The sequence below is a fragment of the Heterodontus francisci genome, chromosome 33 (assembly GCF_036365525.1).
Source record: "Heterodontus francisci isolate sHetFra1 chromosome 33, sHetFra1.hap1, whole genome shotgun sequence".
Classification (NCBI taxonomy): domain Eukaryota; kingdom Metazoa; phylum Chordata; class Chondrichthyes; order Heterodontiformes; family Heterodontidae; genus Heterodontus; species Heterodontus francisci.
In genome coordinates, this window is record NC_090403.1 from 19,197,786 (window position 1) to 19,212,444 (window position 14,659).

Below are 14,659 nucleotides of genomic sequence, written 5' to 3' on the forward strand. Positions count from 1 at the left end.
TTGACATGAAGAATGACAGGAAAAATATTCTGAAATTTTATAAGCTCAATTCTCAAGTGTTAGTCAAGTGAGGGGAGGTTGGAGCAACAGTGGAAGAGTTTCCCTCTCCTTGTTTGACCACAACAGGTTTAATTATTCCTTAAAAGTAGATGTACTCGCCTAGTCAGTAAATGACATGGGTAAGAAGGAGGATGAGGTCCTGAAAGCAGATTTAGGGAGCTAGGAACATTAAAAAGCAGGACCTCAAAAGCAGTAATTTCAGGATTACTTACAGTCCCACATGCAAGTGAGCCTAGGAATAGGAGAATTGAGCGACTGAGCACGTGGCTGGAGAACTGGTGTAGGAGGGAGGGCATCAGATTTCTGAGACATTGGGACCGGTTCTGGGGCAGGTGGGATCTGTACAAGATGGGAAGAATATCCTTGCAGGGAGATTTGCTAATGCTGTTGGGGAGGGTTTAAACTAAATTGTCAGGACGGATGGGAACCTGAGAGGGAGCTCAGATTGGAGGGAAGCAAAACTGGTAACTAGTCAGGGGTGTAGGAACTAGGAGCAAGTATTAGAGAGGAATACCAAGGTGCACAGGGGGAGATATATAGCACGAGTAGGGAATAGTACATTATTAAGTGGGGTCAGAGTAAGGGAGAAAGTAATAAAGTCTGAATTAGGGTTAATGTACATGTATGTGAATGCACAGAATGTGGTTAATAAGACTGGTGAGGTACAGATGCAGATTTCCTTGTGGAAATATGATGTTGTGGCTATAACAGAAACCTAGCTCAAAAGGAGAACAGGACTGGGTGTTAAATATTCCTGGATACAAGGTGTTCAGGAAAGATAGGAAAAGGAAAAAAGGGGAAGCGGTGGTGGTATTGAGAGCAATGCAGTGCTGGAGAAAATGAATGTCCCAGAGGGGTCGAGGTCAGAATCAGTTTGGCTGGAGCTAAGGAACAAAAAAGGTGCAGCTGCATTGCTCGGTGTTGTCTATAGGCCACCAGCTAGTGGGAAGGATGCGGGAGGAACAAATTTGCAAGAAAATTACAGAGAAGTGCAAAAATTATAGGGTAGCTTTAATGGGGAACTTCAATTATCCAAACATAGACTGGGATAATAGTGTAAAGGGCAGTGAGAGGTGAAAGTTCATAACGTGTGCGCTCAGGAAAATTTTCTACAATAGCATGTTGCTAGTCCAACATGACACCATCCCATAGTCCTGCAACCCTGGATAGTCAGCTTCTACCTCCTTCCCATCATCCAAACAGGACTGTCCTGGCAGACCCATCGTTTAACCTGTTCCTGCCCCACTGAATTTATTTCTTTCTATCTTATCTCCCCTGGTCCAGTCTCTTCCCACCTACATCCGTGACTCTTCTGCCGCCCTACATCATTTTGACAATTTCCAGTTTCCTGGCCCTAACCGCCTCCTCTTCATTATGGACGTCCAATCTCTCTACACCTCCATCCCTCACCAGGACGGTTTGTGGGATCTCCGCTTCTTTCTTGAAGAAAGGCCCAACCAGTCCCCATCCACCACCAACCTCCTCCGCCTGGCTGAACTTGTTCTCGTTGAACAACTTCTCCTTCAACTCCACTCACGTCCTTCAAGTAAAAGGTGCTGCTATGGGTACCCGCATGGTTCCTAGTTATGTCTGTCTTTGTGAGATATGTCGAACATTCCTTGTTCCAGTCCTACTCAGGCACCCTCCCCCAACTCTTTTTCCAGTACATTGATGACTATATCAGTGCAGTTTCCTGCTCCCGCCTAAAACTGGAAAACTATCAACTTTGCTTCCAATTTACACCCTTCTTTCACCTTCACATGGTCCATCTCCAACACTTCCCTTCCTCGACTTGTGTCTCCATCTCTGGGGATAGGCTATCCAATATTCATTATAAGCCCGACTCCCACAGTTACCTCAACTACACTTCTTCACACCCTGCCTCCTGTAAGGACTCCATTCCATTCTCCCAGTTTCTCCGTCTCCGATGCATCTGCTCTGATGCAACCTTTCACAACAGTGTTTCTGATATATCTTTCTTTTTCCTCAACCAAGGACTCCCCCTGTGGTTGACAGGGCCCTCAACCTTATCCGGCCCATTTCCTGCACCTCTGCCCTCACTCCTTCCCCTCCCTCCCAGACCGTGACAGAGTTCCCCTTGTCCTCACTTTCCACCCCACCAGCGTCCACCTCCAAAAGGATCATTGTCCAGCATGATGCCACTACCAAATGCATCTTCCCCTCCAGTCATCAATGACGGGATTGTTCCCTCCACGACACCCTGGTCCATTCCATTAACCCCGACACCCTGTCCCTTTCCCATGGCACTTTCCCATGCAATCGTAGGATTACCTCTCCTCACTATCCAAAGCCCCAAACACTCCTTTCAGGTGAAGCGATTTACTTGTACTACTTTCAATTTAGTATACTGTATTCGCTGCTCACAATGTGGTCTCCTCTACATTGGGGAGACCAAATGCAGACTGGGTGACCACTTTGCAGAACACCTCCACTCAGTCTGAAAACATGACCCCGAGCTTCCGCTTTCTTGCCATTTCAACACACACCCCTGCTCTCATGCCCACATCTCTGTCCTAGGTTTGCTGCAATGTTTCAGAGAACATCAACGCAAGCTTGAGAAATAGCATCTCATTTACCGATTAGGCACACTACAACCTACCGGTCTGAACATTGAGTTCAATCATTTCAGAACATGACTGGCCCCTCTTTTATTTTTATTTTTCTGATTTTTTTTAAATTTTAGTTTGTTTCATCATTCTTTTTTTTTTTAAACCAGGTGATTAGATTAGATTAGAGATACAGCACTGAAACAGGCCCTTCGGCCCACCGAGTCTGTGCCGAACATCAACCACCCATTGGGCGGTTGATGCCTGGCCATTGTTTTTTTCCATGTTTATGCTTTTGGCCAGGGCTGTTCATTATTCTCTTTGTACAAACGCTTCGTCTTTCCCCATATCATTAACACACCCTTTGCCTTTGCTCCATGACCTTCTGGTCAGTTATTCTGTGACCCTCTGTCCTATCAACACCTTCCCTTGTGTTATCTTTTGCCCCACCCTTGCTTTATTTGCTTAAAACCGATTACATTTCTAACCTTTGCCAGTTCTGAAGGGTCACTGACCTGAAAGGTTAACTCTGCTTCTCTCCACAGATGCTGTCAGACCTGCTGAGTATTTCCAGCATCTACAGTATTTTGTTTTTATGAAAGGAGGCATGGCTAGACCTGGTTCTTGGGAATGAGGTGGGCCAAGTGGATCAAATATCAGTAGGAGAGCATTTAGGGGAAAGTGATCATTGTATCATAAGGTCTAGGCTGACTATAGAAAAGGACAAAAGAACAATCCAGGATAAGAATAATTAGCTGGGGGAAGGCCAACTTCAATGGGGTAAGAATGGAGCTGAGGTGAATAAATTGGAGTCAAAAGCTGGCAGGAAAACCAGTAGATGGACAATGGGCAACCAAAGAGGAGATAGTTTGGGCAGAGTCAAAGTATGTTCCCTCAAAAGGAGAAAAGTAGAGCAAACAAATCCAGAGCTCCCTGGATAAGAAGAGGTAAAGATTAAGATAAAGAAAAAGTGTGCTTATGACAGATGCCAGGTAGAAAATACTATTGAGAACCAGGCTGAATATAGATGTTCTAGAGGGTAAGTGAAAAAGTAAATAAGAAAAGCAAAGAGAGAGCATGAGAGGAGACTGGCAGCCAGCATTAAAGGAAATCCCAAAATTTTCTACAGGCATATAAATAGTAAAATGGTGGTAAAAGGAGGAGTGGGGCTGATTAGGGACCAGAAGGGGGATTTATACATGGAGGCAGAGGGCATAGCTGAGGTATTAAATTAATTCTTTGCATCTGTCTTGACAAAGGAAGATGATGCAACCCAGGCAATGTTGAAAGAGGGGGTATGTCAGACACTAGAGGGGTTTAAAATTGATAAAGAGGAAGTATTAGATAGGCTGTCTGAACTTAAAGTGATAGAGGGAAATGAGGGTGGTAATCGCAAGGGCACTGGCCATAATTTCAGTCTTCCTTAGACTCGTGTTGTGCCAGAGAACTGGAGAATTGCAAACATTACACCCTTGTTCAAAAAAGGGTGTAAAGATAAGCCCAGCAACGACAGGCCAGTTTGATTTCACTGGTGGGAAAACTTACAGAAAAAAAAAATTCAGGACAAAAATCAATAGTAACATGGACAAATGCTAGTTAATTAAGGAAAGCCAGTGTGGAGTTCTTAAGGGAAAATCATGTTTTACAAACTTGCGTGAGTTTCTTGAGGAGGTAACAGAGGATTGATGAGGGCAATGCTGTTGATGTACTATACATGGACTTTCATAAGGCATTTGATACAGTGCCACACAACAGACTTGTGAACAAACTTGCAACTCATAGAATAAAAGGGACAGTGGCAGCATTGGTACAAAAATGGCAGTGTGACAGGAAACAAAGTTGTGGTTAATGGATGTTTTTTGGGTTGGAGGAACGTTTGTAGTGGAGTTCCCAAGGGGTCAGTATTGGGACCCTTGCTTTTCCTGATATATATTAATGACCATTGATTCCCTAGCCAGCGGAAAAGCCCCTGGGAAGGACAGCATTACCCCTGAAATAATCAAGAGTGCCAAGCCTGCTATACTCTCAGCACTACCCCAGGACATGCGCGATGCCAATATCATCACCCTCTATAAAAACAAAGGTGACCGCGGTGACTGCAACAACTACCGTGGAATCTCCCTGCTCAGCATAGTGGGGAAAGTCTTTGCTCGAGTCGCTCTGAACAGGCTCCAGAAGCTGGCCGAGCGCGTCTACCCTGAGGCACAGTGTGGCTTTCGTGCAGAGAGATCGACCATTGACATGCTGTTCTCCCTTCGTCAGATACAGGAGAAATGCCGTGAACAACAGATGCCCCTCTACATTGCTTTCATTGATCTCACCAAAGCCTTTGACCTCGTCAGCAGACGTGGTCTCTTCAGACTACTAGAAAAGATCGGATGTCCACCAAAGCTACTAAGTATCATCACCTCATTCCATGACAATATGAAAGGCACAATTCAACATGGTGGCTCCTCATCAGAGCCCTTTCCTATCCTGAGTGGTGTGAAACAGGGCTGTGTTCTCGCACCCACACTTTTTGGGATTTTCTTCTCCCTGCCGCTTTCACATGCGTTCAAATCCTCTGAAGAAGGAATCTTCCTCCACACAAGATCAGGGGGCAGGTTGTTCAACCTTGCCCGTCTAAGAGCGAAGTCCAAAGTACGAAAAGTACTCAGAGAACTCCTCTTTGCTGACGACGCTGCTTTAACATCTCACACTGAAGAGTGCCTGCAGAGTCTCATCGACAGGTTTGCGGCTGCCTGCAATGAATTTGGCCTAACCATCAGCCTCAAGAAAATGAACATCATGGGGCAGGACGTCAGAAATGCTCCATCCATCAATATTGGCGACCACGCTCTGGAAGTGGTTCAAGAGTTCACCTACCTAGGCTCAACTATCACCAGTAACCTGTCTCTAGATGCAGAAATCAACAAGCGCATGGGTAAGGCTTCCACTGCTATGTCCAGACTGGCCAAGAGAGTGTGGGAAAATGGCGCACTGACACGGAACACAAAAGTCCGAGTGTATCAGGCCTGTGTCCTCAGTACCTTGCTCTACGGCAGCGAGGCCTGGACAACGTATGCCAGCCAAGAGCGACGTCTCAATTCATTCCATCTTCGCTGCCTTCGGAGAATACTTGGCATCAGGTGGCAGGACTATATCTCCAACACAGAAGTCCTTGAAGCGGCCAACACCCCCAGCTTATACACACTACTGAGTCAGCGGCGCTTGAGATGGCTTGGCCATGTGAGCCGCATGGAAGATGGCAGGATCCCCAAAGACACATTGTACAGCGAGCTCGCCACTGGTATCAGACCCACCGGCCGTCCATGTCTCCGCTATAAAGACGTCTGCAAACGTGACATGAAATCGTGTGACATTGAATCACAAGTCGTGGGAGTCAGTTGCCAGCATTCGCCAGAGCTGGCGGGCAGCCATAAAGACAGGGCTAAATTGTGGCGAGTCGAAGAGACTTAGTAGTTGGCAGGAAAAAAGACAGAAGCGCAAGGGGAGAGCCAACTGTGCAACAGCCCCGACAAACAAATTTCTCTGCAGCACCTGTGGAAGAGCCTGTCACTCCAGAATTGGCCTTTATAGCCACTCCAGGCGCTGCTTCACAAACCACTGACCACCTCCAGGCGCGTATCCATTGTCTCTCGAGATAAGGAGGCCCAAAAGAAAGAAAGAAATTAATGACCTAGACCTTGGTGTGCAGGGCACAATTTCAAAGTTTGCAAATGATATGAAACTGGGAAGCATTGTGAACTGTGAGGATAATTTAACAACTCCAAAAGGACATAGACAAGTTGATGGAATGGGCAGACAGGTGGCAGATGAAGTTCAATGCAGAGAAATATGAAGTGATTCATTTTGGTTCGAAGAATATGAAGAGACAATATAAAAAAGGGTACAAAACAAAAGGGGGTGCAGGAGCAGATAGACCTGGGTGTATATGTGCATAAGTCATTGAAGGGGACCGAAGAGGTTGAGAGCATAGTATGCTGGGCTTTAATATGGGCAAAAGTTTAAAAGCAGGGAAGTTATGTTGAACTTGTACAAGACATTTGTTCGGCCTCAGCTGGAGTATTGCATCCAATTCTGAATGTCATACTTCAGAAAAGACGTGAAGGCATCGGAGAGAGTTTATTTTTTTAGTTTTGTTTTTTATTCAAGGGATGTGAGCGTCACTGGCTAGGTCAGCATTTATTGCCCATCCCTAATTGCCCTTGAGAAGGTGGTGGTGAGCTGCCTTCTTGAACCGCTACAGTCCATGTGAGGTAGGTACACCCACCGTGCTGTTAGGAAGGAAGTTCCAGAATTTAGAACCAGCAACAGTGAAGGAACGGTGATATAGTTCCAAGTGTGACTTAGACGGGAACGTGCAGGTGGCGATGTTCCCGTGCATCTGCTGCTCGTCCTTCGAGGTGGTAGAGGTCGCGGGTTTGGAAAGTGCTGTCTAAGGAGCCTTGGTGCATTGTTGCAGTACATCTTTAGATGGTACACACTGCTGCCACTGTACGTCGGTGGTGGAGGGAGTGAACGTTTGTAGATGGGGTGCCAATCAAGTGAGCTTTGTCCTGGATGGTGTCGAGCTTCTTGAGTGTTTTTGGAGGTGCACCCATCCAGGCAAGGGGACAGTATTCCATCACACTCCTGACTTGTACCTTGTGGATGGTGGACAGCCTTTGGGGAGTCAGGTGGAGAGTTACTCACTTCAGGATTCCTACCCTCTGACCTGCTCTTGTAGCCATGGTATTTATATGGCTTCTCCAGTTCAGTTACTGGTCAATGGTAACCCCTAGGATGTTGATAGTGGGTGATTCAGCGATGGTAATGCCATTGAATATCAAGGGGAGATGGTTAGATTCTCCCTTGTTGGAGATGGTCATTGCCTGGCACTTGTGTGGCGCAAATGTTACTTGCCACTTCTCCGCCCAAGCCTGGATATTGTCCCGGACTTGCTGCATTTCTACACAGACTGCTTCAGTATTTGAGGAGTCGTGAATGGTGCTGAACATTGTGCAATCAGCGAACATCCCCACTTCTAACCTTATGATTGAAGGAAGGTAATTGATGAAGCAGCTTAAGATGGTTGGGTCCAGGACACTACCCTGAGGAACTCCTGCAGTGATGTCCTGGAGCTCAGGTGATTGACCAACAACCACAGCCATCTTTCTTTACGCTAGGTATGACTGCAGCCAGCATAGAATTTTCCCCGATTCCCATTGACTCCAGTTTTGCTCAGGCTCCTTGATGCCATATTCGGTCAAATGCTGCCTTGATGTTAAAGGCAGTCACTCTCACCTCGAGTTCAGCTCTTTTGTCCATGTTTGTACCAAGGCTGTAATGAGGTCAGGAGCTGAGTGGGCCTGGCAGAACCCAAAATGAGCATCATTGATCAGGTTATTGCTAAGCAAGTGCTGCTTGATGGCACCTTCCATCACTTTACTGATGGAGAGTAGACTGATGGGGTGGTAATTGGCCGGGTTGGATTTGTCCTGCTTTGTGTGTACAGGACATACCTGCGCAATTTTCCACATTGCCAGGTAGGTGCCAGTGTTGTAGCTGTACAGGAACAGCTGGGCTAGGGGCACGGTGAGTTCTGGAGCACAGGTCTTCAGTACTATTGCTGGAATATTGTCAGGACCCAAAGCCTTTGCAGTATTCAGTGCCTTCAGTCGTTTCTTGATATCACGCGGAGTGAATTGAATTGGCTGAAGTCTGGCATCTGTGATGCTGGGGACTTCAGGAGGAGGCAGAGATGGATCAACAACTCGGCACTTCTGGCTGAAGATTGTTGCAAATGCTTCATCAGCCTTATCTTTCGCACATATGCTGGGCTCCCCCATCATTGAGGATGGGGATATTTGTGGAGCCACCTTCTCCAGTTAGTTGTTTAATTGCCCTCCACCATTCACGACTGGATGTGGCAGGACTGCAGAGCTTAGATCTAATCCGTTGGTTATGGGATCGCTTAACTCTGTCTATTGCATGCTGCTTATGCAGTTTGGCATGCAAGTAGTCCTGTGTTGTAGCTTCACCAGGTTGACATCTCATTGAGGTATGCCTGGTGCTGCTCCTGGCATGCCTTCCTGCACTCTTCATTGAACCAAGGTTGGTCTCCTGGCTTGATGGTAATGGTAGGGTGGGGGGTATGCAGGGCCATGAGGTTACAGATTGTGCTTGCGTACAATTCTGCTGCTGATGGCCCACAGCGCCTCATGAATGCCTGGTTTTGCATTGCTAGATCTGTTCGAAATCTATCCCATTTAGCACAGTGATAGTGCCACACAACACGATGGACGGTATTCTCAATGTGAATCTCCACAAGGACTGTGCGGTGGTCACTCCTACCAATACAGTCATGGACAGAAGAATCTCCAGCAGACAGATTTGTGAGGACAAGGTCAAGTATGTTTTTCCCTCGTGTTGGTTTCCCCACCACCTGCCACAGACCCAGTCTAGCAGCTATGTCCTTTCGTACTCAGCCAGCTCGGTCAGTAGTGGTGCTACCGAGCCACTCTTGGTGATGGACGTTGAAGTCCCTCAGCCAGAGTACATTTTGTGCCCTTGCACCCTCAGTGCTTCCTCCAAGTGCTGTTCAACATGGAAGAGTACTGACATCAGCTGAGGAAGGGCAGTAGGTGGTAATCAGTAGGAGGTTACCTTGCCCATGTTTGACCTGATGCCATGAGACTTCATGGGGTCCGGAGTCGATGTTCAGGACTCCCAGGGCAACTCCCTCCCTACTGTAGACCATTGTCCCGCCACCTCTACTGGGTCTCTCCTGCCGGTGGGACAGGACATACCCAGGGATAGTGATTGCAGTGTCTGGGACACTGTCTGAACGTTATGATTCCATGACTATGACTATGTCAGGCTGTTGCTTGACTAGTCTGTGGGACAGTTCTCCCAACTTTGGCACAAACCCCCAGATGTTAGTAAGGAGGACTTTGCAGGGTCGACAGGGGCTGGGTTTGCCGTTGTCGTTTCCGGTGCCTCGGTCGATGCCGGGTGGTCCGTCTGGTTTCATTCCTTTTTATTGACTTCGTAGTGGTTAGGTACAACTGAGTGGCTTGCTAAGCCATTTCAGAGGCATGTCAGACTTAACCACATTGCTGTGGGTCTGGAGTCACATGTAGGCCAGATCAGGTAAGGACAGCAGATTTCCTTCCCTAAAAGGACATTAGTGAACCAGATGGGTTTTTAAACAACAATCAACAATGGTTTCATGGCCATTAGACTAGCTTTTAATTTTTATTTTAGATTTTTATTAAATTCAAATTCCACCTTCTGCTGTGGTGGGATTCGAACCTATGTCTCCAAATCGATACCCTGGGTTACTAGTCCAGTGATAATACCACTACGCCACCGCCTCCCCAGGAGAGATTCACGAGAATGGTTCCAAGGATCAGGAATTTCAGATATGAAGACAGATTGGCTAAGTTAGGATTGTTTTCCTTGAAGAGAAGGCTGAGAGGTGATTTGATGGAGATATTCAAAACCATGAGGGGTCTGGACAGAGTAGATAGGGAGAAACTGTTCCCACCCGTGAAAAAGTTGAGAATGAGAGGACACAGATTTAAAGTGTTTGGTAAGAGAAGCAAAAGTGACCGGAGGAAAAAACCTTCACACAGTGAGTGGTTAAGGTCTGGAATGCACTGCCTGAGAGTGTGGTGAAAGTAGGTTCAATTGAAGCATTCAAAAAAAAAAAGAGAATTAGACTGTTGCATGAATAGGAAGAATGTGCAGGGTTACGGGGGAATAGAACGGAGTGAATTGCTGTTTCAGAGAGCCAGTGCAGACATGATTGGCCGAATGGCCTCCTTCAGTGCTGTAATAATTCTGAAATTCTAAAATTGTGACAGATGAGAGCGAGCATTATTTAGCAGCTAACCTATGCTTTGCCTAACCCGGGGGTGCTCAATGCTTAACTGCTAAAATGGAAAAATGTTCCATTCTCAGCTAAATTATCCTCAAATTCCACAGAAAAAAAAATTATGTTGGTAAATCACAATTTCTACAACATGCCAGATCCAGCCAATGTACCTGCCTTAGAGTGACATGCCACCATAACAGTCTGGTTATTAAATTCATATATTTACAAAGTTCATTCAGGAGGTGCAACACAATCAACAAGTTTGAGAAGACAGTGTCGTACGGAATAATTTGCATTAACAGACTGTTAATGGGAATGGTCATTACACAAAGTGTGGAATTGGGTTGTCAGGCTGTGACTAACTGGTGATTTCAGTCTCAGTAACCAGATGTGACCATGTAACTGGATTCTAGTTGTTATGTGACTCATCCAGGAATCTTAATCAGAATCCTTACAAAATGGAAGAAAATGTCACCTTATGTATTCAACAGGGGACAGATGCATTCTGGGCTGCAGGAAGTGCTGAGCAGTGAGAGAAGGTGCAAGCATGACTTGTATTGGAGATAAATTAGGGAAATTTGCTTTTGTAAATTTTGAAATTGAAATTTCAAAAGTTTTGAATTTCAAATGATCTGCAATTGCAACAGAGCTGGAATCCTGCAGAAATTATGAATCCAACACAACTGGGTTTTTTTTTTAAAGAAACAAATTGTATATTTACTTTTCTTCATTGAATTGACTGGTGATGATCTGAACGATTGATTATTGCACAATTTGAAAATAAACCCCAGTTTAATCTGGGCCTGGTCATTCCAGCGGAGTCGATGTCTATCAGAAGAGCCATAACCAGGTGACCAGTTTAATCTCCATTCATCAGTATCCATGCTAAATTAAATCATTTCAATGTAGTTGTACTTTTTCAATAGTCAGACAACTTCACTTTCGGTGAACATTTGGGTAAAAGCTCCCAACTACACTGGTTTCAAGCAGAAGAATACAGTAGCGCCTGCACAAATTTACTGATGTTTGAGACTGAGCTTATCGACATTTTTAATCTATTAGAAGACAACTGGAGTAGCATAAACTCAGTATGACAAGGGCAAAGGTGACAATGACTCTTGGCCACTGGAATGGTATATATAGAATGTACAGCACAGAAAGAAAACTCAAACCAACTGGTCTATGGCAATGTTTATGCTCCACACAAGCGTCTCCCGCCCTTATCTAACTTTATTGGTATATCCTTCTATTCCTTTCTCCCTCATCTCCTTATCTAGCTTCCCTCTGAATGCATCCATCAACTTCTCAACCACACCTTATGGTATTGTGTACAATGTGATTAATTGTGCAGTTGCTGTTATGTGGGTTAATTGGGTGGCTGATTTGTACCTTCAAATCTCTATCTACAAGTGAAATGAATAACCAATTGATGTAACTATGAGCTGCAGTTACTGGGATGGGAGCTGGATTGTTGGATAGCTTAGACAGTGATGTTTAACCCTCATTTACAACAAATGCAAGCTGCCTTTATCATTTCTTACTGGATACTTTGAAGACTGCTCTTAATTTCCCACCCCACCACCAGTATCTGTGTAGAAGCCATATATCAGTTTAGTTCCTACAGCTGATTGTGGGTCAATTGTGAAGCATCACAATTGACAGTAAAGGATAAATTAGTGTCAATGGTCATTTCTCCCAAGGTTGACAAGTCCTTCCACCAATCACTGCTTCTTCTAGCAGCTCAAACATTTGCTTTCCTGCAGCAATTCCTTTCCCTCTCAAAATGCCAACTGATTTTTCATCTGGGAATTGGGGGATTTGTAGAATTCACAAGGCAAAGAAATTTCAAGGTACAGAAAAAAATGTCAATTGGCTCATCAACTGAACTCTAAGCTGTAGGCCAGGAGCAATCTGCTCCAACACCTTCAACTGGTTTAACAGACTGAGAAAGAGGCCTGAAGGATCTTTAACACCAAACCCAAGGTGAGCAAAGTTTCCCAATAACAATCTAGACTTGTATCTAGTATCAATCCCCTTCCCTGTAATAGTCCTTCTTGATTCTCAGTTCAGAGAACACACTATCCACACAGTAACCCAATCTGTTCCTCCAACTGAAAAACCATCCCCCAACCTACAGCTCTTTTATAAAGCTACCAATCAGCTCATTAACTGTTTCAGCTGGACAATTAGGATCACATTGTTTTAAATCTGGGCCTAAGTGGAGAGTAACAGACACACAAAAAACAAATCAAAGAGACAAATATATAACAAGTTAAATTGGAAAATATAGAAGAAAGCTGGGAGAGAGAGTGAGGCTAAGTAATGTTGCATCACTTTAAATTTATGATCTATCTTCCATTACAGGAACAGAGCAATTCCTAATATCCCTGTACTATTTTCAAATTGAGTATTTCTTGACCTTTACAGTGTGAGATGGAAGTGAAACAATTGCAGAGCAGGGATTAGAGTTCTCGGGGGATGCTGTCATTGAAAGGGTTAAAGACATCTGGACACAAGGATGAGTGAGAGTTCAACCAGTTTATGTTGCCACCACCTGTGTGCAGTCATGAGAGTTGCTAGTACCTCAATAACAATTTGTATTGATAAAGTACCTTAAATGTAGAAAAACATCCCAATGGTCTCCAAAAAAAAAAAAAGGTGTGAAGAAAAACATACAGCAAATCAAGGGGGGAGGTATTAGGAAGGGTGGCCAAAAACCTGATTGAAAAGGGGGGTCTCAAAAAAGGAGAAGGAGGCAGAGGATTTATGGCAGAAATTCTGGAAGATCCTAGGACAACTGAAAACATGGCTGCCTTTGTTGGGGCATCTTGCCAAGGTTCCTTTGACAGCACCTTCCAAACCTGTGACCTCTACCACCTAGAAAGGCAAGGGCTGCAGACCCATGGGAAGCCCACCACCTACAAGTTTCCCTCCAAGTCACACCATTCTGACTTGGAAATATAATACAATTCCTTCTCTGTCGCTGGGTCAAAAACCTGGAACTCCCTCCCTAACAGCACTGTGGGTGTACCTGCACCACATGGACTGCAGTGGTTCAAGATGACAGCTCACCACCATCTTCTCAATGACAACTAGGAATAGACAACAAATGCTGGCCTTGCCAGCAACACACATCCCAGTAATGAATAAAATTCAAGAGGGGGAGGTACACAAAATGCCAGACTAAGAGGCATAGAAGAAATGGAAGGGTTCCAGTGATAGAGGGGTGAGGCCATGGAGGGAATTAAATAAGAGAATGAGAAAAATAAAAATGTGTTGAGGAAACTGGCAGGCAGTGTAGGTGACAGAGGACAGGAGTGACAGCCAAACAGGACTTGGCATGAGATAGGGTGTATGTTGTGATATTGCTGTAACTGCTTGAATACCAATTAATATCCTGAATGAAAAAAATAGTTTAGTATACATAATTACAGGAAGTGATGCCAGCCAACATGTGATACAGTAGTTGGAGCAGTGTTAATCAGCAGGTAGCACACAATTATTTCAGAGCTCTCCTGATAGTTATTCTGTAATGAACCCTTCATTCAACTTATCAATCATCCTCCTAGTGTTTGGTATAGTCATACCGCTGTTTGTGTTGAGAACCCAATAACAGTTTTGATGAGCTGGGTTTATGGAGGCCAATCTGGAGAATATTGGCATAAAGAAAGTGTGGAGGTGACAAAGGGACGGATAAGTAGGATTTGTATGAGTTTCAACATGGAGTGGAGATGGATGGGGAACACTGGAGGTACAGTAGTGTAGTGTTTGTTACTGGACTAGTAATCCAGAAACCTGGATGAATAATCCACAGAACACATGTTCAAATCCCACCAGAGCAGTTTGAACTCAATATAAAGATCTGGAAATAAGTGACCCTGAAGCTGCCAGGTTGATGTAAAATAATCAAGTCAAACCCTTTAGAGAAGGGAACTTGCCATCCTTAACAGTTTGTCCTATAAGTGACTCCTATCCAAAATCAATTTGCTTCCCTCTTAACTGAAGTGGCCAAACTGGTCACTCGGATGTATAAAAATGCTGTGCAGGACTGGAGTGGTTGAAGACTCACCACCACTTTCTCAGGGTAACTAGGGAGCTCACAATGCCAGAGAGCTCACAGTGAATGGACTGAGACCAATCATTCTCAATTTGTCTGCTCTTGGATCAATTC